This window comes from Solenopsis invicta, chromosome 6 (genome assembly GCF_016802725.1).
Source record: "Solenopsis invicta isolate M01_SB chromosome 6, UNIL_Sinv_3.0, whole genome shotgun sequence".
Classification (NCBI taxonomy): Eukaryota; Metazoa; Arthropoda; class Insecta; order Hymenoptera; family Formicidae; genus Solenopsis; species Solenopsis invicta.
Genome location: NC_052669.1, coordinates 4,349,885 through 4,371,443, shown reverse-complemented (window position 1 = coordinate 4,371,443; position 21,559 = coordinate 4,349,885). Strand labels below are relative to the sequence as shown.

The window sequence follows — 21,559 nt, the reverse complement described above, 5'->3', positions numbered from 1 at the left end:
ATCGTCCTCAATGAAGAACCCGCGAATTGCGCGTGTAACTGTTTCCGTCGGTCGTGAACAAGAGTAGCTTCGGAGTTCGGAGATGTCGCGTCGCCGCGATGACAATGAGTCTTGAATAGTTTTACGACTCCTGCTCGTAATGTTATACGTGGCTGTTACTCTCTATCTATCTACCTCTTTTATTCCGTTGTTCGCCCTTTTTCTTCGCATTCTTCGCATCGCTGTGATCATTTTCCTTCTTTCTGTGTTAAAGAGACATTGAGGGAAAGTGATCCAACATCGCGAGCCATATTGTGACATAATAATAGAACGTTCGTTTTAGTTAAGTTATAGTTTCTTAACTTATTAACAATATGAATTTATATAAAAGTTGTACACATTAATAAAGAGGCAATTGTGTAAAAATCTAGTGCAAAGACAGGTATTACATTATCACAATCTATTATATATTTATTGTACATTATATATTGTCACGAAAGATTATGTTTTCTAAAATTGGCAATATTCTATGGCAAACCGGATGAAAATGAAACAGTGAATGAGAAGAAACGAATGAAACTGGGCGAAACGTGTGTCACCTCGTTGCACAAATCCGCGATAACGAAACCCGCTCTCACTATCTCGCGGCAAGTTCCTAGTAATAAACTCGCCTAATTCTCTCGACCGCAATGTCGAGTCGAGCGACTTGGCACGGTCATTTCTTACTTCGTTGATTCTCGCTCCGTTATCTCCCGGAGAGTTCCTGGCTGCAGACCTGTCAACGTGCGTCCGCGGGATAATTTGTTCTCTTTGCGCTGCATCGGAGACAGCGCGATCGTCGCGAGAAAACTTTCGCGCGAAGTTACGTCCGTACTTTCTTCAACTGTGTCATCAAGTCACGAGAAACTAAAAAGAATGTTAATCTGTGTGTTGTTATCGTTGGACGAGCGAGAAACGCGGTTTTTCTTAATAAAAATAGAAATGTCTCGAGAAAGATTGGAAACGGAAGGCAAGCAAAGTGCAGATCTTTTGCAAAGTTTTATGCTGAAAGAAGATTACGTCATGTGCAAACTTAATTTATGTTCCGACATAACAAAACCAAATGCCTTCGCGCACTTACACCAAAACTCGTAAGAAAGAGGAAACTTAAAAAAAATGACAGAAAACAAAAACGTTAACGATATGCTTCTGTTAAGACTCACTAGATGACAAAATATTTACAATACGAAATATTTAAAAAAATATTGATTAATTGTAGCAAAACCGTCATCTTCACCAATTTATGTGTAAAGACAAACTTGTCGACTTGTGACTGCAGTCTAGTCAAATGGTAATTCATCATAACTAAATTGTACAGCGATCTAATAGCGTCTTCGCGTTAGAATATCACTTCCGCATTCAACGCTCATTGACCTATAAATCCGGCGTTAATGCCGAGCATTTCCAAGGATCATTTTCAGGAAAATCCTGTTTAAACGGGCCGCAACGCGGATTGGAACGCATAATAGAGGGCATATCGCGGAGAGCTTGATTGCCCTTAGAGTTCGCCTCTGGGAGCTTCCCCTAATCGTCTACGGCCGACTCGCTTGATCGAGCAACCGTGTCGAATTTTCCGCTCGAGGTAGCTCAAGCTCCGTAACCCCGCCTTCGAAATCTCCTAGGATTTCGCGGGCGGGCGCTACGCCGAAAATTCTCGCGGAAAATAGGAGAGACACGAACTTTCGATCTGATATCCAACCGAGCGTGCACACGCTGGCTCTAGAGCACGCGTAACTTTCTGCCGAAAAGGGTGCCGTTCACATTCGAGACTCATTTAAACGCGTTTGGAAACTTTCTTCCGGATTCTATCTGCGAAACAGTTCCTATATCACGCTGGCAGACCGTTTCTCGCGGTTTCCATATGTTTTTAGAAAAGATTATGTTTTTTTTTTATATACCAGTGACTATGTAACATTTATTGGAGTAACATGTTTCGTTCCAATATTCGTTCTAATGCATATTTTTACGTTGTTATATTCTATCAACGTTCACAGAAACAATGTGATTCATACAGTGATTAATAAATTAATATTCTTACAAGGACAATAGAATTTCCCCTTTTCTTGTAAGAGTTATATGTATATCTCTCATTGCACATATATACTGTACGAAGCTAAAATATAACCGAATTAAATTTTGGATCCTCTCCTGTCGTAACGTGTTACAACAATTTACAGGATATGCAGTGCATTTAGAAAGTCGAGACAATTTGCCGAGCGACTCGTTTGGGGAGTAGAAAGTGTCTTGTAGTACACACTGTTTAATTCACTCCTCGCAGAATAATGTATGTCATAAAGCAACATCCGTCGCACGTGACTCGCACGCATCTACATTTTGTAAAGCTTGCGGCCGCTTTCGGGCGACCAAATGTACTGAGGAGAGAGAGAGAGAGAGAGAGAGAGAGAGAGAGAGAGAGAGAGAGAGAGTCCACTGTGTAAAGCCGCTCCATCGTCTAAAATTAAGCATCAGTACGAATTCCATAGTCGCGTCGAGTAGCTACCGACATGGTCTGTCCATTTCTCGTGACAAGCAGACAAACAAGCATTGCTGTCGGGGCGAAGGAGAAATTCCGGAAGACAGGTCGATCCTTCAAGTTACCAAGGAGCAGAAGCAGAAGGAGGAAAGGGAAAGGAGAGAGAAAGAGAGAGTCAGAGAATATATATAGGAAAGGACAAGGAAGTCGAATAGACACTCATCGTATAAATTCATCTCACATACTAACAGTGAGTTCGTCCTGACAGGAATAGGGTTCACTGACGTTAAGAGGGTAGATTCTAAGACGGAATGTGACGCAAAATCTTAGAAATCGATTATCGATAATAATTTTCGTCAAAATTCGAAATTGTAGATAAGCTTAAAAAAATTAATAGTAACATATACCAGAATCCGTTGTTATTTATAGTAAAATGGGATACAAGGAATATATGTAACATGTCAAATAACGGCCGTACATTCGCAAATTGCGGCGGTTTGCTTTAAAGGATAATTAAACACCGCGAAGTGTTGTCATTGTCACCGTAAAAATCGTGATGGAACTGCGGTCTTCGTGGTAAACCGCAAATCTGGCTACGGTTCATATCTGGACGGCTTTTACCAAATCGATAGAGAACGGATTTAAACGATGATGCAATTACGAGTGTGAATGAGCTCAAATAACGGTCGATATTAATGTGTATTACTGACAAAAGCGAATTGCTATTAAACGACCTATTTAGCCTAAACACGAGTTTCGAAGATACGAAATGTTCATCAAACATTTCGCTCTGGCATGAGAAATATAAATTGAATAATATAAATTGATAACGTAATTTAGAGAAAATTAAGTAAGTTGGCACAAAATCTTTTTTTTTTTGTTTTTAGACACTTGGAGTGTTATAGTATGTATATGTTATATATATATATATATTGCTTATAAAACGCAGTTATTCGGCAAATACGATTATCGTAAAACGCAAATGTTCTAGGTTTACAATTTAAATGTACTTTTTTTAAATTCTAAATTGCACGTAAGTAGATTAACATCTAAAAGTAAGTTCGCGTAAAATATCTTTCTCACATCTTCAAATAAAGATGATATGCTGTACATGACTCTTACATACTCTAAAAGATTTTAAGAGGTAATTTCTCATACACTAATTCAAAATGAAAACTTCATATGATCGTATGTCTGAAATAGTTTAGTTTCAAAGATACAGGGTGTCAAAGTTGAACAAAAAATTTCGTTTTTTCTAAAAATTTCAAAAATTCGAGTTATTTTCATGTTCCTCAAACACAAGTATACAAAGTTTCAGCAAGTTGAAATAACCTAAGTGGTTATTTAACTTTTTATAAAAAAACAAATTTTTTTCTTCAACTTCGACACCTTGTATCTTTAAAACTAATAAGCCATTTCGGACATGTGGTCGTATGAAGTTTTGGATTATAGTGAGAGGAATCATCCCTTAAAATCTTTTAAAGTTAACGACCACTCTGTATATTACTTGTATAACACAATTATCTTATCCATCAAACACAATTATCGCAGTATAAAGCAAAAACTCTTAAGTTAGTGTGCTTATCGCATTTTAAAGGTTCTTTTCTTGAAATCTTCAATTGAGCGTAAGTAGGTTAGCACCTAAATTCTTAAGTCCAAATTCTTAATTCCTCATAATTCCCAAGCGTACGAAAGTTTCGACTTTTTCCAGCACCGTTCTCGCGACAGTACATCCTTACTAAAGTTCCTAGAATTTATCGAGGCGTAGATTTAAAAGTTTAGGAATTACGACAAGAGAGTCGAAAAACTTAATTCACACACCGATCTCATTTCCTTGCGACTTATCTCAACTGACTTTTCGTTTTTCTTTATTTTATAGATAAACTGTAAATGAGATTTTGCTATTAAGACATAATGTGTAATTTTACGTCGAGTACTTCTGTTGTATATATATTTTTTTACGCTATCCAGAACCATAGATAATTTTGAAAATATTCTTATCAGTACAGCATAATATGATAAATATGGTAATTAGTAATATTAGCTGTATTTTATTGAATAATCAAGCGTGATTTGAATTGTCATATTCAATTGTGTTTGCCAATCTCAAGAAATAAGCCTTTTGACAGGGAACGAACAGGGTGACACGATTGGTAGTGAGACAACCTTCCGGAGAGATCGTGTTCTCATTGCAAACGAGGGTCAAGAGGGACTAACGAATACACTTGGTGTTCCAAAATTATCACATTTTATGACAATTTACAGATTTTACTGATTGCTTGAACAAATTTAGAATCCGTTCTAAATAAAAAATTGATTATATTATATTAATTTTTGTATAACTTTAAAATTATAAATCTTAATATTTTTTTAGTTTTATTATCAAAAATTTAAATCAAATTAAACTTGAAGATTAAATTTGAAATAAATTTGATAAAGAGTTTGGTTATCCCAAAAATGTAATTAAAACATTATTTTGGACAGTTAACTTTGTAAAAGTTACAAGATTTTTGTTAAACATAAAATTTTGTTAAAAAAAAAAGATTTTATCTCAATAAAATAATTCGAGAATTAAAGATGGTAATCCTAGTAGGACACCCCATATATACGGAGCGACATGAAGTAGAATGAAGTGGAGTTGCGCCGAGTTGAAGTGGAGAAGTCTGAGGCGGGACGGAGCGGGTAATGCATCATATTAATGACGACACCAACGGGGATCTCTATAAATTCGAGAGTGTTGAGTGCTGCACCAATTAAGTTCTATGTCATTAAGAGGAGAGATAAGGGATGACGCACGTCTGTGCGTTCTGCTGCGCAAGGAGAAAGCGTCTTCGTCTCTGAAGGAGGACGGTAGACTGTATCCAAGTTCATCAGCTATCCTTTGTAATTTCTGGTGCTGCATAAGAACACAGTGAGCTACTACTTGAGAGAGGAAAAGAGTCGAAGGATCCTTTGTGCATGAAACGTTGTAGCGGCGCTTGAGAAGAGCATCCATTGTGCGGCACATCGCGTTAACACATACGGAAATGATGTAATGGGGACTGCAATAAACTAAGTTACTTACTGAGGGCAAGAGAATAATAGAGAGGGATTCGCTAAGTGTAGCGCTAAACGTTTGATAGAATTTAAATAGCGACTAATGTAAGATAAACTGTAACACACATAATTTGTATAATGTCGAGGAAATTGCCGAAATATCTCGTTCACAAATAAATATTAATAAATATTTAAGTCCAATTTAAAATGTAGAATATTTTTCTCTCACGGAGATACACATACAAATGAAAAATCTAGATATCATCGAGAGACTAAACGTATGTTAAAAACAATAACAAAAAAGACCGCAGCTTGAATCAATTGGAAACTGTATGTAATGTAAAAATATGGAATATTATTTCAGCAAGATCTTGCTATGACCGTGCGGTCCTTCTTCCATTTAATTTGCCGAATAACAAAAGAACATGCATGAGAAATATAAAAACTTTATTTAATATTTATATAAATAGCTAAAAAAGTTGCATAGCGGATGTTGGCGATATTGTATTACTATAAAAGAAGATTATCCGTCTGTTACATCATAACAGAAAAAAGTTATCCACCGGGCTATCGAGCGCAACAAATCACCTGTCGTTTTTCAATTGTATAGCACGCAGTTTTGCTGCAGATGCGTTTTTCCGGCGCATCACGGTGATTGGTTTTTTCCCACGATACAATCCCGGCTGTCGCGACTTGACCAATAAACGTGTCGACAATCCCATCGAAACGAGCTGAGAAGGCGATGCGACGCGCAACACTCGCGTTGAGAGAGAAAGAGAGAGAAGGGGAGGGGGGGGAACGGTCGAATTTGAGGTAGCTTCGACGGCAACCACATCCACCTGTTCATGAAAGCAATTAATCCTGGCGCCCACTCGTTCGTCAGAAACGATTCGAATTTAGACGGCGCTCTTGCGGAGGCATGCTCGGCCAATGAGAATCCAATAAATCGTCGACGCGCGAGAAAACTGAATGAAACGTACAAGAGAATGCCGACGCATGGTCGTAAAAGCGAGAGAGAGAGAGAGAGAGAGAGAGAGAGAGAGAGAGAGAAGAGTGTACGTGTGTACAACACTGGCGAATAAGCTCAAGAAAGTAAAGGATTCGAGGAGCATACGCGAGAAGATGGTGAGCCATGTCTGTAGAGAATATCATAGTATGAATTTGTGATTCTTCATCGTCGATTAGAAGCTAAATGGGATAAATAATTTATTCGACGATGGCTCGAGACCGTCGATTCGTCGGTTGGTCGAAATTGGCGGCGTGCACGCGAGTGGCTTGGGATCGGACCAGTTAGCTGGTTAACCACTTAAATATCTTCAGTGGGCGAACCGTGGTACGAAAGTGCAGCGCGGATGCAGCGCACGGCAGTACCGCATACGGCATTAACGCGATTGGTTCGTGGCTCAGGAATTGGAGCGACCGCGGCACTCGGCTGCTGCCGCGCCGCGCATTACCAGATTTACCGCTAATTACATAATACCCGACGACTTACGCCGCTGCATAAATCACGCGCCGCGTGACATCGCTTAACCGTCCTATAAATCCGCAGTACCTTTACCGCGCGCCTATTCGCCACCGTTACCGTCAGCTTATGCGCATATACCGCACTGCCACAGTCGAAACTTCATCTGGGGAATGCATTTTCCTACTTCTCTCTCACGTACCTTCGCAATAGATTACACTTTAACGAGCCAATGCATGTAGGGATAGATTAAGTTACGATCCAGCTGTAGTTGCCATTGCATTAAGGCTAACAACGCAGTAAATATATCATTTTCATTTTGTTAGTTTCTATTATTCGTTGTTACCGTTATGAAAAATTAACGGAAGTAGTGCAGAAGAAATTATTAAAAACAAAAGAGCAATAAATTTAATTTATCAGAAATTTTTATATTAATCAAATCAATAATTGTTTCACCCGGAAGTTTCTATTGTCAAATATTCGGCACGCATAAAATAAAAAAATAAAAAATTTGCTCTCTGTGCGTACGTAAATTTACAAAGTTATAACAAATTCACGAAACTGCATTATTAAATGCAATATTATATAACGTAGTGCGTATTATATATAACATGATATAAAAATTTACTTCGGTTAATTATTATAAAAAAATATATTCATATTTGTTAGAATATTATTGCTTCTAATTGCCTTTCCTATCCCTTTACGTACGTTGTACGTTCCAGTGCTTCTTTGAATACCAAATAAATAATTTTTCATTAATTATTCAGAAAGTAGCAGTTTCGTCGTCGGTTCCGTCAGGAGATCAGTTTTCAATCTATGCTACTACAGTATAATAAGATCGAGGGGACCGGTAGTCAAGTATGGGAGGATATATAGTACTTGTGGAACCTGAGAGAAAGAGAGGGGAGGGGGGGAGGACAACCGTGCACCACGTGCATCAGACCGAAGAGTGTTAGGTGCAATAATGTTGGTGTGCCGCGTCGGCAGCCCGCACGTCGGAAGAACATTAAAATCTCTTCATACATATGTATAAACGAAGGGTGGAGCAATATTAAAAACGGGTTCGAGAAAAATAGCAAAAAAAAAAGAGGATAGAGAACAAGATGCGGGAAGGGCAAACGCGTCAGGGCACCGACAGTACGTAAGTCAAATTGAATTTTTCTCTATTTTCTATGGTTTATTTAATCAACTAATTCGTACGTTCTCATGCAGAACGACATGTATAGCGACAAAGGTTTTAAAGTAACAATAGAAAAATATCAGTGGAACACCGATTCGTGTAATGGTAAAACTTTTTTTTTATATTCTGTCTTTACACGAAAAATTTTGAAGCAAATTTCAATAAAAACAGTCGAATGTACATTTCTTAAATATTTACGTAAGCACGTATAACTGTTTTATTTTTTATTTGCATCTTTTAATAACTCTACTTTTAGAAAAATATAGAATTAACGAAGTAGCGAGTTATATACAGCGATAAAAGTCTCCGAGATTAACGGATATTCCTGTTCCAGTCATTTACTAACAAGAAGTAAACATAAAGTATACGGCTCCGTAATATTAAATTTCAGTCTTCAAGAGCTCAGAGAGTAAATGTATCACACTGATATTAAAGCAAATAGTAATGTTAACGTATAACTTACTATATAATAAGATTTAACATAAAGAATATCGTAGATAAATTTAATATACAAAATAATTGTTCTTATAAATTAACATCTATACAAATAAATGATGAAGACGAATTAAAACAAGAGCAAAATTCGATATCCATGAGGCTCATGAGAAATTCGTGTCTGGTTTATCGAGTTTTTGTCTAATTGTCGCCTTCTCACTCGTCAAAGAAGAAGAGAGATTTTATAGCTGTCGTTTTTCAGGAAAATAACCGTAAACGTGAAATAAAAGTCAGTCCCGACAGACAATTTCATATTTTATGACTCGTCAGTATATATGCGCGTGAATCTGTCGTCATTCTGCCTCTCTAATGGCCGAAGCCTTATCGGTCACACATCAATCTCGCAAGGCATAATTAATATTCATGACTCACTCGCAAAGGACATTGCACTTAACGTATATTTGATTGGAGGTAGTCTGTAGCCAGACGAAGGTTTACAACGAGGACGTCAAACAGATAACTCCGCGGATTATCATCCTGCGTAAATTATGCATCTCACGTAAGTAGCAGCGAGATCGTAACAAAACACATTATCGTGTATTGCCAAATAATTAGCTCTTAATAAACGAAAATGAATACCTTCATAATAAAAAAAAAGAATAATATTATAATAGCATTATAACTTTAATACCGAAGAGCAAAGTTAATAAGTACTGATAAACATATTCTACTGACAAAAATAAATATTTTTAAATGTAATAATATGCAATTGTATATAAATGAATTTATAAATTACATTTGAGTGCTATTGATAATTAAATGTACGGCAAATGTATGTAATCTTTCGACTTTCTATCTTTTAAAAATAAATTTATACATATTTTAATATCTCACTTTTTAGTTAGCAACCTTAAGTGTCAACTTTAATTTAAAAAAACAAAAAAATTTATTTCTACGTTATTCCATATTAAATCTAAATACATATTGGATCATTAATATATTATATTTTACGTATTGATAATTAAAAATGATAAATTTGAATAGTTATTGACGATAGAACATTCATGATTCAATAATATTTTGATATCATGTGACAAAAAGTAAATTTTTAATACATATATTTAAATGTGTTGCATACTCTCTGTTACGTCGGATGATAATTTTAACGTCTTTCAAACTATATCCCGTAGAACGCTTAGTTTCTGCGGAAGCTTGCTAGACTTCCGCGCAGTATTTCGCAAAGGGAATTACCTTCATATATGTTTACGAAATTCTTGAATTTTATAACAGTCCGCGTGATATGCTCTATACAAGCATATTGCGCAAAGATCTCGCAAATGTTTTGCCTCTCAAATATAAAACAAATATACTTTTATTGTGCAGAAACATTATTGTATATTATAACGATTATGTTTTTTATGATAAAAATATATCAAAAATTTATTTCCAAAAATTATGAAATTGCTCTGTTCCATTTTGTGCGCGATATTAATGTTTTAAGCGATGATGTTTTAACGAGATACTTGTAGGTACTTCGATTTAGCATTTAACATTTTTGTGTGAAATGCACTTACATCGAAAACTTCATTATCGTTTTGAAGTTGGCTTACATCAATTGACTTACATCAATTTTTATATGCAAGCGCACATCGCGGATCAAAGAGTTTCTGTCGCATATCCAAGAAAAAAAAAATCTAAACGGAAAGATACAGCAATAAAAGAAAATATTTATACTTAATAGCACACTTTGAAGCAACGGACTCTACTAAATATTCCGGCATAAGGAATCTAAAAAAAGTTCGTTAAATTTCTTTGAAGCAAAAAAATATATATCAAAATATATTTTGCAACGATATTAATTGAATTTATGATACGTAAGGAATTTTTTAAATCTTTATAAAGTAGAATATAGTCTTCATTATGTATCACATTTTCAGGAATATTATAAATAGGTATATAAGAATTGTTTATATGTACACTGCAAATTCAAGTGTGTAAACCATGTCATTTTTATAGGCATTTGCATTTTTTGCGTATTAAGTTTATACATGTAATTTTTTTACTTTTTATACGCTTAATGTATCAACATTAAATTACACATGTAAGCGTATAAAAAATACAAAAATTATACGCATATAAATGTGCAAACAGTGATTACACTCAAAATTCAAATGTGTATTTTTTACACGCTTAAATGTGTAATTTTTACTCGTTTGTGTGTGTAATTTTTACATGCTTAAATGTATAAAAAATGTGGTCACTTTTTACACATTTTTATGCGTATAATTTTTGTACTTTTTACACGCTTAGAATTTACGTGTAATTTAACAAAGATACACGATAAATTAAAATTTTTAATAAAACATACTAAGTGGCGAATATTTTTGCTGTTGTATTATAATAAAGAACACTTACTATGTTAGCAATTTTTATTACAGCAAAGAATTAATTGCTCTAATAATTCACTGTTTTCAGACACAATTTCTTCGTTAAACTGTCAAATTTCTTTAGTTATAAACGTTCCATTTATGCAACAAACTATAGCTTCACTGAATTATTCAATCTATTCTTTCGTGATGATAAGTGCTATTGTATAAATTTTTATCAATTTTTATAATAATTTAATATAAATGTTTATAAATTAAATTACTGATCAACATAACTAATAAAAATTGAAAGAAAGTATAGGCCACGTACCAATTTAATTAAAAAGTATTTTTTTATTATTGTTAATTAAATGTCGCATCAAAATAAAAACATAAATCATAGAAAGAGAATTTTCTAGCTGATACATAGAGAAAAATAATCCGACACTCTTGGTGCAGATATCTGCACTTTGTCAAATAAAAATTTATCAAAGACAAAAGCATTAAACGTCACTATTTTTTTATTTGATTTTTTAGAGTAAAAACATCTGCGGTTGATCCATAAAACAAAAGCCTGTGACTATGAACGTGTGAAACAAAAGAGGAACGCCTGGCAGAAATTTACTGAAAAATTCCAAATTGTGGTTTTCTTTCTTATGTGCATATTAAATTACCATCATGGAATATTTATAAAAAATAATAAGACGTCCATTATTTTAAAAAAATAATAGGATGCTCTATTATTTTTCATAAATTTATGTATTCCTATATTTTTATATACATGTTTACTAATCAGATAATAAACATACATACTACGTGCAATTTCATGATCATAATTGGTTTTTACATGTTCCGTAAGTGTTCTCGTTTATCTTCTTCTCTCTTTTTTATGCAATTAAATCCGGTAAATGCAAAATGAGCGTTTCAATAATTTAATAATTTGAGTAATAAATTAATAATTAATCATTTAATAGCTTCAAAGTTGTGCACGTAATATGACAATTAAAATATGAAGAGTCATTTGGACTGAAATATCTCATTTTATCATTTCTATAAGTCATTTATCTGAAATATATTAGATAATATGTTTCACATTAATACTAGAAATATGTTAATACGCGTTCCATAAATTCATGATACTCATATGTGACGCAATTAAATGGCAAACTTGACGGCAGCTTAGCCTTATTTCTTAACCGCGACTATGATGCAGCAATGAGACTAGCGAAAGCGCATAATTTTACGGTCTAAGATGCCCCAAGGTGTCTTCAAACCTGCTCGCACAACCGCCGGGGATATAATGTACACTGCCGTAACTCACCCCCTTCCCAACCTTATTCAACCTGGGCAGCATGCCTCTCGACAAGCGTCCGTATTACATTACTTTACGAGAGAGGAGGCTTTGCGAAATAGGACAATGCACTAAATATGTTCGCCAGCCGCGGCATACAAATGTCGGACGTGTTTCTTCTGTGCTTTAGTTCTTTCGGGCATCCTCTGTTTATGCGAGTACTCGCGGATACAGTTCAGCTCGAACGATTCAAAACGACCGGCGTTAGCCTAGATCCGTTACGGAGAAGAAGAAATATACTTGAAGAACTATTTGCTCGTTCTCTTAAAATTATTATTTGCCTACGTGAAGTAAAAAGCTGTGATATAGTAGCTTTGCTGTACGTTTTCTAAACACACGTATTCTTGAATAAATAGAAAAATTTTCGTAACAAGTATGTCGGAGCACTAATAATAATCGCAATTTAACAAAAACAAAAACATAAAGCGGTATAATCAGTTGCCTACGGAAATAATTGCAGAAAGAGAGGCATTTCGCAACTTCATATCGCACCGGCTACCCCTGGAATCCTACTTATAATTCGAAAATTTCGATTGAGGAAAGCTATTAAGTCTAATGTACCGGGAAGTACATAAAACTACAGGAAAATTGGGGGAAAGCCTGCGGAGGGCATCCATAGACCCATAACCCATATCTCATGCTGCTCCGCGCACTTTCCAATAAAATTTTATTCGGTGCTTCAGTATTAATTTGACCTACCTCTTCCTGGTGTCAGTTCCAAAAGATTACGTTGCTATTACATCAATATCGGATAGCGACGTAAGTATTAAGCACACACACCTTTATACGAGTCTCTCAAAAGCTGTATTGATCAATGTCATTCTTTGAAGATGTTCCAATTGTACTATTAGAACACACGCGATTAGTTTGCAACTTTATCATTGTTCTCGTTCTACTTTTTATTTTTCATCGAATTGATCGACTTCTCTCATGTGTCTTGAAATATCGCAAAACTATTATTAAAAATGTAACATTTTTATAATAAAATTTCTTATTCAAATCATTCGAGTTATTAGTGCATCTTTAAAAGGTAGTGAAAATCATATTTCATCGTGATGAAATATTCCCAACTCGCAATTCACTTTGACATGGCATCGAAATCGCGCATCATGATGAAGCCGTGCGGCATGCGAATTCGCCGTATAAATGCGCACTGTGTATGTATAGACCTAGTTGGCCGAGTAATAACCATTCGTTCCGCTTATAAAGGCATGCATCAAGGAGGCAATAAAAGCGGCGCGCACAGGGAAAGTATTTGTTTTCATTTACATGGGCGTCCTGCCAGAATGGGACGTCGAGGAGGGAGGAACACCCGGCGAGAAGGGACCCGGCGAGGAAGACGAAGGCGGAACGTGGTGAACGTGGAGTTTTCGAGCGGAGGGACCGCGAAATCCCGCGAGCTATTTATGGAACGGTTATTGAAATCCCACGGACGACGGACCCTGCATTCACAAAACATGTTCGTACGCGCGACTTGCTATCGCGGAAAACGGCCGCCCCTCGCGATCAGCCAAGATCCGTGCTCTCGTTGTTTTTCTTGTGTGGAATAACACAAAATGCCCGATGAGCAGCTAAAAGATTTTACCGGAGATTCAACGATGCTCCGGTACGAACCGGAAACCATTCGCGTGGAATGGTTATTTGCTTGATTTCCGAATAAACGGACGAGCTAGCGCGCCATGTGAATTTGTACTTTCCAATCGTGTACTTTTATATTTCGTGCAGTCGATACTTGATTACTTAATTCAAAATTTTTGCGACAAACCACATCGCATAATATAAATTGAGTTGTTTATTTTATTCTTAATGTTTGTAATAATAATTTTATTTGTTAGCAAAATTAAAATTGAAGACTAATTATAAAATAATAGAAATCTTGACAAAATAATTAAAAAAAGCAAGCTTTCTACTAATTTTTAAAATTTAAGAATTAATACAAAAAAATGATTTTATTAGTACGTAATACGAAAGTCTCTTATATACACGCTTTTACATGCAAAATTTTCCAACAACCGTTCATTAAGGCAGTACACCAAAAGCAGACGCTTTTTCGTGTTTTATTCTAATTTCAAGAAAACTTTAAGAATTATTATTATGTAAATGTAGAAAACACAACAATAACAGAAGTTGACAATACTCTCAACTTTCATCCTCATTACATTTACGCACGCAAGATTGTACGCCGAATTATTTGCCTTAAGACATATCATAAAATCTTCCGCCGCGGACGGAGAAAAATTCTGTTTTGCTATCTCGACTCGATTCGCATAACACTGGCGCCGCGAATACACATTTCCCAAGAGAGGGGCAAAATGACGGGGCGTAGAATTTTTCCTCGTGGATTTAGCTCGCCTGCCAGTCTCCATATATACCCATTTCAGAGGAAGTTATTGTAATAAAGCATGGTGCACACGCGCGCGCGCGCTCGGATTTGGCCCCCGTCGCCTTTTCTACAGCCGAAAACGACCACATCGCGCGGTGTGAATCAAATAACAGAAGCGAAAAGTGCTGAGAAAAAAAATCCGATTTTTTCGACGAGAATTTCCGCGATGTGTCGAAAAACGTGGGAAATAGTGGGTTCGTGCACTTCACGCTTGGTGCGTTTATGTCTCGATCCGCGAAATGCATCGAATGCAGACTGCATCGAAGAATTTTATTCCATAGATGTGCGAAGCGCATCAAATCGCTTATACGCCGTTGTAGTCTGTATTTTTTGATAGGTATATTTGTTTGAACACTCGCCAGTATTTACCGATTCATTCTGTGATTACAATCTCGCCGAGTTTTTAGTAAACGTCCGTACGTATAGCGAGAGATTCATACTTTCAAAAAATGCTGATATACGATAAAAAACAGTGGCATGATTAGAACAGTTCAGTGTTTCAACTTTAATGTAACGATCGCGTTTAATGGTGTGATTAGTTTTGAATCGCATTACGGCAACAGGTGCAAATGCCAGATGTTCGCAATGAAAACACGCGATATAGCTCCCCTGATTTTGTCCTCGATTTAAAATTACATAATATATGTATTCTAGAATTATATATAATATATATATATTTTATATAATTCTAGACTACATATATGTAATTTTGTAATAATTAATGCTACATGCTTCTAGCTCCTCGAGCAGGTAGATATGTTCGCTCGAGAGTGTCGTGCAGACATTTTCGGGTTACTGTTTTCGAGTGTGTAATAAATAATACACATTTATTTTTTATTTTATATATATATATTTATTTGCATCTTTCAAATTTAATTTGTAAAATAGTAGTAGTTTGTAATAAATTTTAATAAATTATTTAATTTTAATAACATTCACAGATTGTATAAACATTACGAACTGCAAGTCATTTTAAGAAGCAAAGTGTAACACACTCGAAAACAGTGACCTGAAAATGTCTGCACGACACTCTCGAGCGAACGTATCTACCTGCTCAAGGAGCTAGAAACAGGTAGCATTAATTAGTGGCGTAATATAAATTAAAGCAAAGTCACATCTTGAAGACGATGACCAAAGAACACTTGACCGTTACATAAAAAAAAAAAGCAAAAAATCGAAGGGTCATAAGAGAAGAGAAGACTGGATGAAGATAAAAAAAAACACTCTTTACAATACACCGTTCATTCACGTTAAAAAGAAGGCAACGAGGAAGACAGGAAGGGTACGTGCTGACGTGGACAGAGAAAGAAAGATAGGTGGGTCTTCTCGGATGACAATTATTTCTTGAGTACACGTTGGAGCACGGCGAGGAGGATGGTGAGAGAGAGGTGGGCGCGATCCCTTGCCCGCCTTTTAATTTATGTTAAAAAATTTATGTCCCGTCGACATTGTATTCAGATGTCCGGCGACCCGAGAGAAACACATGTTCCGTATCCATGGGCTCCTTCTGTCGGGTTCAGAAAGAAATGAGAATAGGGCAGGCGGGGTGGTCCTGTAGCGACGATACGCGAACACGTCCGTGCCTACGTCGTCGCCATTGTGATGTCGCTTTCTGAAAGCTGCCCGACAGGACGCTATACTACCGTGCGACATACGAACGAGTGCATGAATTCGGTCGGCTGATGCTTTCATTAGTGAACACTAGGCTCTTAGAAAAATTTATTAAAAAGCGCAACGTTTTATAAATATAAGAAAAAACTATTCTCGCTGCATATTTTCAATATTAACTTGAATATAATAATTATTAATTATTATTAAACGTAAAACAATATAGATTTTAAATGTAAGGATCGATCAGTCATATTCATCTCTAAAGCTACATCGAAAAATATAGGATTTAAATATGCAGATAAGGTCTCTGTGTGATTTCAATTGATAATTCATAATGGATGAAAGATGTAGCATTCAAATTAGGAATACTAATTCACTGACACAGATTTTTCTGAATGGTTAATTACTTGACCGAATTTTCATGCGCTAATCTTAACTCAAGGTATTTCGTCTTCTTTTAGAAAGTTTAATTAAAGACTCTCCCAGTTTTTCTTCAATATAAAGTTCGGATGGCAATTAGAAAAGTTTAAACATCATTAACTGTATCTTACTGAAAGGGTTCAAAAAGTGAAGACGGGAAACTAAACTAATCTCTTAATGAAGTAAATGCAAAGTTTTGCTGAGAAACTATTGAAACTGTTGAAACTATTGAAATTGCAAAAACAAACCTAATGAAGAACATTACTACGGCATAAGAATTTTGCACTGTAAATTGTTCCACATATAATCCCTACCAGTTTTATTACAAATTTCTGAACAACAACGTAGTTTTCATAGAACATTACGATGTTGTGTACTTACAATTAGAGAGAAATTTCAATAATAGAATGAAATGTTGCGTGTTTGCTCAAACTTTGTACGGAAAAAAGAAGCATAACATATTCATAATAACACACGCAACAACGTATTTAAAATCACTCTTAAAACGAGTAAAGTATAATCACTACGAGGAACTTGATACTGGGGGAATTTAATATATTGCGCAAACGCGTTCATTTTTTATTAGAGTTCGTAAACGACCGAACGAGGAGGCCATCGCTTTTAATTATCGAGTTTCAGAGCTTTCACTTTTATGTTGTATGACGCGCGGCGTCTCGCATTCCAGCGCGACCACAAAGCTTTTTCCACGCATACACACACACACGCACACGTGAGTATTTCCTTTTATGAAACAGATGTACGTACGTGGGCGAGCGAAAGTCGATGGGATGCCGGAATTCGAGATTCCACGTACGATTGTAAATTTGTCAACGTACCGCCCGATACCGCTCTCGCTCGATATCCCTCCATCCGTTGGGAAACCAAATGTCTCCCACATTTTAGCGCTATTCACACGCCGCAATTGTTCAGCTAACTTTTGCCAGTACCTGGAGAGATGTGAAGGCAAAAGGACCGATTCCTCTCGCGTTTGTCGTCCTTTACGGAACTATTGATTTCTGCGAAACGTCCGACGGGCCTTCGCCACTGGTGCGAATCATTCTATTTCGAGGGAGAGACGCGTCATTGCAATTGGGGGAAAGAAACTACCACCATCGTGAATCATTGAAGCTCGGATAAAACGCTCGCGCGGGCACGATTGAAATTCCAGAGGAAATAATTCGTTCTAAACGAATCAGCTGTTTCGGACAAAGGAGTTACGCGCTCCGCTCTAATTGATTTGATAACCGTGTCGTCAATTGCGATACGCGTGAAAAAGCGGCGATGCGTCTTTTATCGAAGCGGCGAATGCATCGACAGTGGCGACGGGAAAAGTTGATCGACCGGAAAATTGCTCCTCTAATAAATGGAACATTGGGCTATTAACATTCCCGGTACGAGGCTGGCTGCAGTGAATATCTCCGATAATGGCTAGACCAAAGGTGATTCTAATGATAAATTAAAAAAATGCAATTTTATTGTAGTTAATGATGAATATATATGTATTATTAGTACATAAAAGCTCATTGTTATTATCATTGATATTTGATAACCTAAAAGTGTCATTCTCTAAGGCACATACTATTTTAAAAATGTGATAAAAACCTAATCATTCGACTAAACAATTGTAATAAAACATTTGCACGGTTAAACTTTAGTAATAATAATTAACTAGCAAGAGAGCTATATTATTTTAAAAGATTTGACGAAAAATTCCACTTAGCGGATGATACTAAATTTTAAGTATTAGAAGAATATTTTACTAAATTTTAACAAGAAAGGAAAAAATTTCCTGCAAATTTCTCGATACATCAGCACAGTGGCTAATGTTATCTTTTTAACTTAAAAAGGAAGACGGTAAAATTGGAAATCCATACACGCACACACGTGTGCTACTTTCAAGAATTATATAATCCTCTTAGCTTAAATTGCGCTTCTATACTTGTCAATTAAGTAGAAAGCACACAAACATCTTCGCGCCCCCTTCAACCCGGTTTACACTACGTGCAAAGAGTAAGCCAAAAGTTTCGTGAGAGTCTTAAAAACTAATAGGGTAATGTCTGACGAAAGACGAGAAAGAAAAGCGTACTAAAAGCTCCGGCGTCTTTACAGGTTGTTCCGCTAAAAAATGAATCGGATCGCCTTGCAGGCAAGTCGAGTTTCGCCTTTCGGGAGAAACGAAAGGCTTTCGCGTTAAAAGGCGAAGAGGTAAGTTCTCTCCTCGATCACGTCGCGGTAGATAGGTGACGTGCAACCATCTTGGTCCACTGACAGTGACAGCATGAATGACGAAGAGAGCAAACGGCGTGCACAATAAAACGGTCGGTTGGCGTATCCGTGCACGGCAACCCAAACGCAACATACCGCACCCGGGTGGACATAAACGGCGGCATTCCGCGGGCCGAAACGCCAGACAGGCAGACGGCAAACAACGGTCTCACCGAGAACTCAAGTATCCCTATTATACATAATAGAGAGTCAGGCCCTCCCGAAGCGACTCTTGGCCTCTAGAGGCAGGTGACCCCCTGGCGTGTGTGAGATGGAGAAAGCAACGCGTACAAACCGCAGCTTGTACAAATATATATATGTATATACTTATATTCATATACACACATGCATGTGCACGTCACGTGCATACGTGTGCTCGCTTATAAATTTACTCGCGTACGCTGCTGACTTTACAGCGACGCGCCCGCGCCCCTCCGTGGGCAGAGGGTAAAACAGACTCGTTGGCGATTCGCGTACAAACGAATAGACATCGCGTACATGTATGCGTGTAATGAAACGTCTATCTGTTGAGAAATGACGCACGTTTACTAAAAGGCTAATGCCCGAATCCCTTTATATAACAATGTTACTGTGCGAGGGGATTAACGCAGATTCGCGAAATCGGTTGTCCTCACACCGATGTGCCGATGCGTCACTACATGGATATATAACACGCACATGCACGCTTGTGGCAGTTATATACGAACGAAAGCATTACATAGGCAATCATATATACTGGAAGGGATATAGTCGGTGTGCCCCTGTATACAGAGAGCCATTTAGGAAGATCTCGTACCTTTAAGGGAAATGGTGAACTTGGTAGATCCTCACCACCCATGGCCATCTATCCCCAACTTGATCCACACGACCCAGTCACAGCGGTCATTTGTGGTGGTCATTCGTGGCGGTCGCCCGTGAAGGCCGGGAACCATCTATCCATCGTGAGAGGATTTAGATAAACGAGCGGAACTCGCCATTATGGATTGCTCGTAAAATTCCGCTTTAAATAAAAACTCGGCTCATGCGAAAGTTTACAGATATAAACTTGAGTTTCCCGCAGAATTCGCATCAATCAATATCGCTTGGCTAATTCTACATATTTTAATCCATTTGTGATATTTCAATTCGTGAAGAGGGTCTGCACGTGAGAGAAAGAGCGAAAGAGAGAGAACCTTTTAAAGTTTTATTCTTCTTTTCTTTTATTTATTTTTTTTTTTTCGACAGAATCGCGAGCCATCAAGCCACATTTTGCAGCAGAGCGAGAGCGAATGCTTTTATATTTCATGTAGTTATGAAACAAGTTTATCGAGCTAAATTAAAAATATAGAGGCATTAGTTAAATTTTCTGTAGATTTACAGAATGATACGTGACAGCGTTGCTCAATATTTAAGAAAAAAATAATCATTTGACTGTAGTAATCCAATTTAATTTAATTAAAATGAAATCGTCTCGCAAACATTCATTATGATTCTCTTTAATTTTAATTTTCATTTTAATTAAAGAATAGTCTTTATATCATGGCCATGGAATTGATTTCACCGAGGGGAAATTCACAGCCGGCATTGGTGTACAAAATTTCGGCAGTGGACTGCCGAAAAAAGTAAGCAGTGACCTATAACATTGACGGCATTGTCGTCAGTGGTTGGGGAGTGGTGAGCTCACTTCAGAGTCGGTTTTTCGATCATGGGGTTGAGCACAAAAATTTTTGAATACTTCGGGAAAGCTTTAGAATTCTTGTGCAGGCATTGGCGTATGATAATGGGCACGCGGTAGTGTTCATAATTGCATGGCATTGCCTTAATTTTAATATAGGATTGACGGCATTGTAGGCATTGACTAACAATAAGCATTGTCGGCAGTGTACAAAAATGTCGGCAGTGTTTTACAGCAATGCCAAAAATCGGCATTGGTGTACAAAATTTTGGGTTGTGAATTCCCCCTCGGATTTCACCGAACCTTTTTATGCACAAAGATCTACAAAATAACTCCATCAGACAACACTCTCATAATAACAAAACATAAACTCTCGGGATGAAGAACAAAGTTTATAATTTAATTAACAAAAACAACTTGACAAGACATCTTTATGGTTTCGTTTAATATATAAGTCATTTATATTTTCGCACCTGATGTTAAATATTTATATTTACTCATTAACGAAATATTTCAACATGTTCTTTTTTTATTTTAATTTTATAGATTGATTTTGATATAAATTATTTATATCTTCGCGCCTATTATTAAATATTCATACAATGTGATTTATTAATTGATTCCAAAAGCTAATGAAAACTACGGCAAAACATGTTCGTATTTGTATAATTTTGAAATCAAATTATAATTTACATAAACATTATTGCTCACTATTTGACAGTTTAACTCGTCTTTAAATTAAAATAATTAAATAGATATATTGTACACAATCTCTGAAAAATAATTGAACAATTTGAAAAATAATAAAATCTGGACTGATTGATACAAATTAACCGTAGACATATCTTTTATACAGATATCTGTATCCAAATGTTCTGTAATACTTTCCTAATTTAATTTAG

At 36.4% G+C, this 21,559-nt stretch overlaps 1 protein-coding gene and 2 long non-coding RNA genes across 6 annotated transcripts in view; 1 reads left to right on the top strand and 2 right to left on the bottom strand.

Moving 5' to 3' along the window:
* Nucleotides 1–20,538, bottom strand: part of LOC120358137 — a 36,214-nt gene extending 15,676 nt beyond the window's left edge. The window contains exon 1 of the long non-coding RNA XR_005575069.1: nt 706–20,538. This is a non-coding gene — a long non-coding RNA (uncharacterized LOC120358137). The remainder of the gene's footprint in view (nt 1–705) is intronic.
* The window catches only part of LOC105193913 (SAM and SH3 domain-containing protein 1), a 324,915-nt gene that overhangs the window by 237,155 nt on the left and 66,201 nt on the right, over nt 1–21,559 (bottom strand). The gene's annotated exons all lie outside the window — the stretch shown is intronic.
* LOC120358136 overlaps nt 1–21,559 on the top strand; it is a 286,272-nt gene that overhangs the window by 253,482 nt on the left and 11,231 nt on the right. The gene's annotated exons all lie outside the window — the stretch shown is intronic.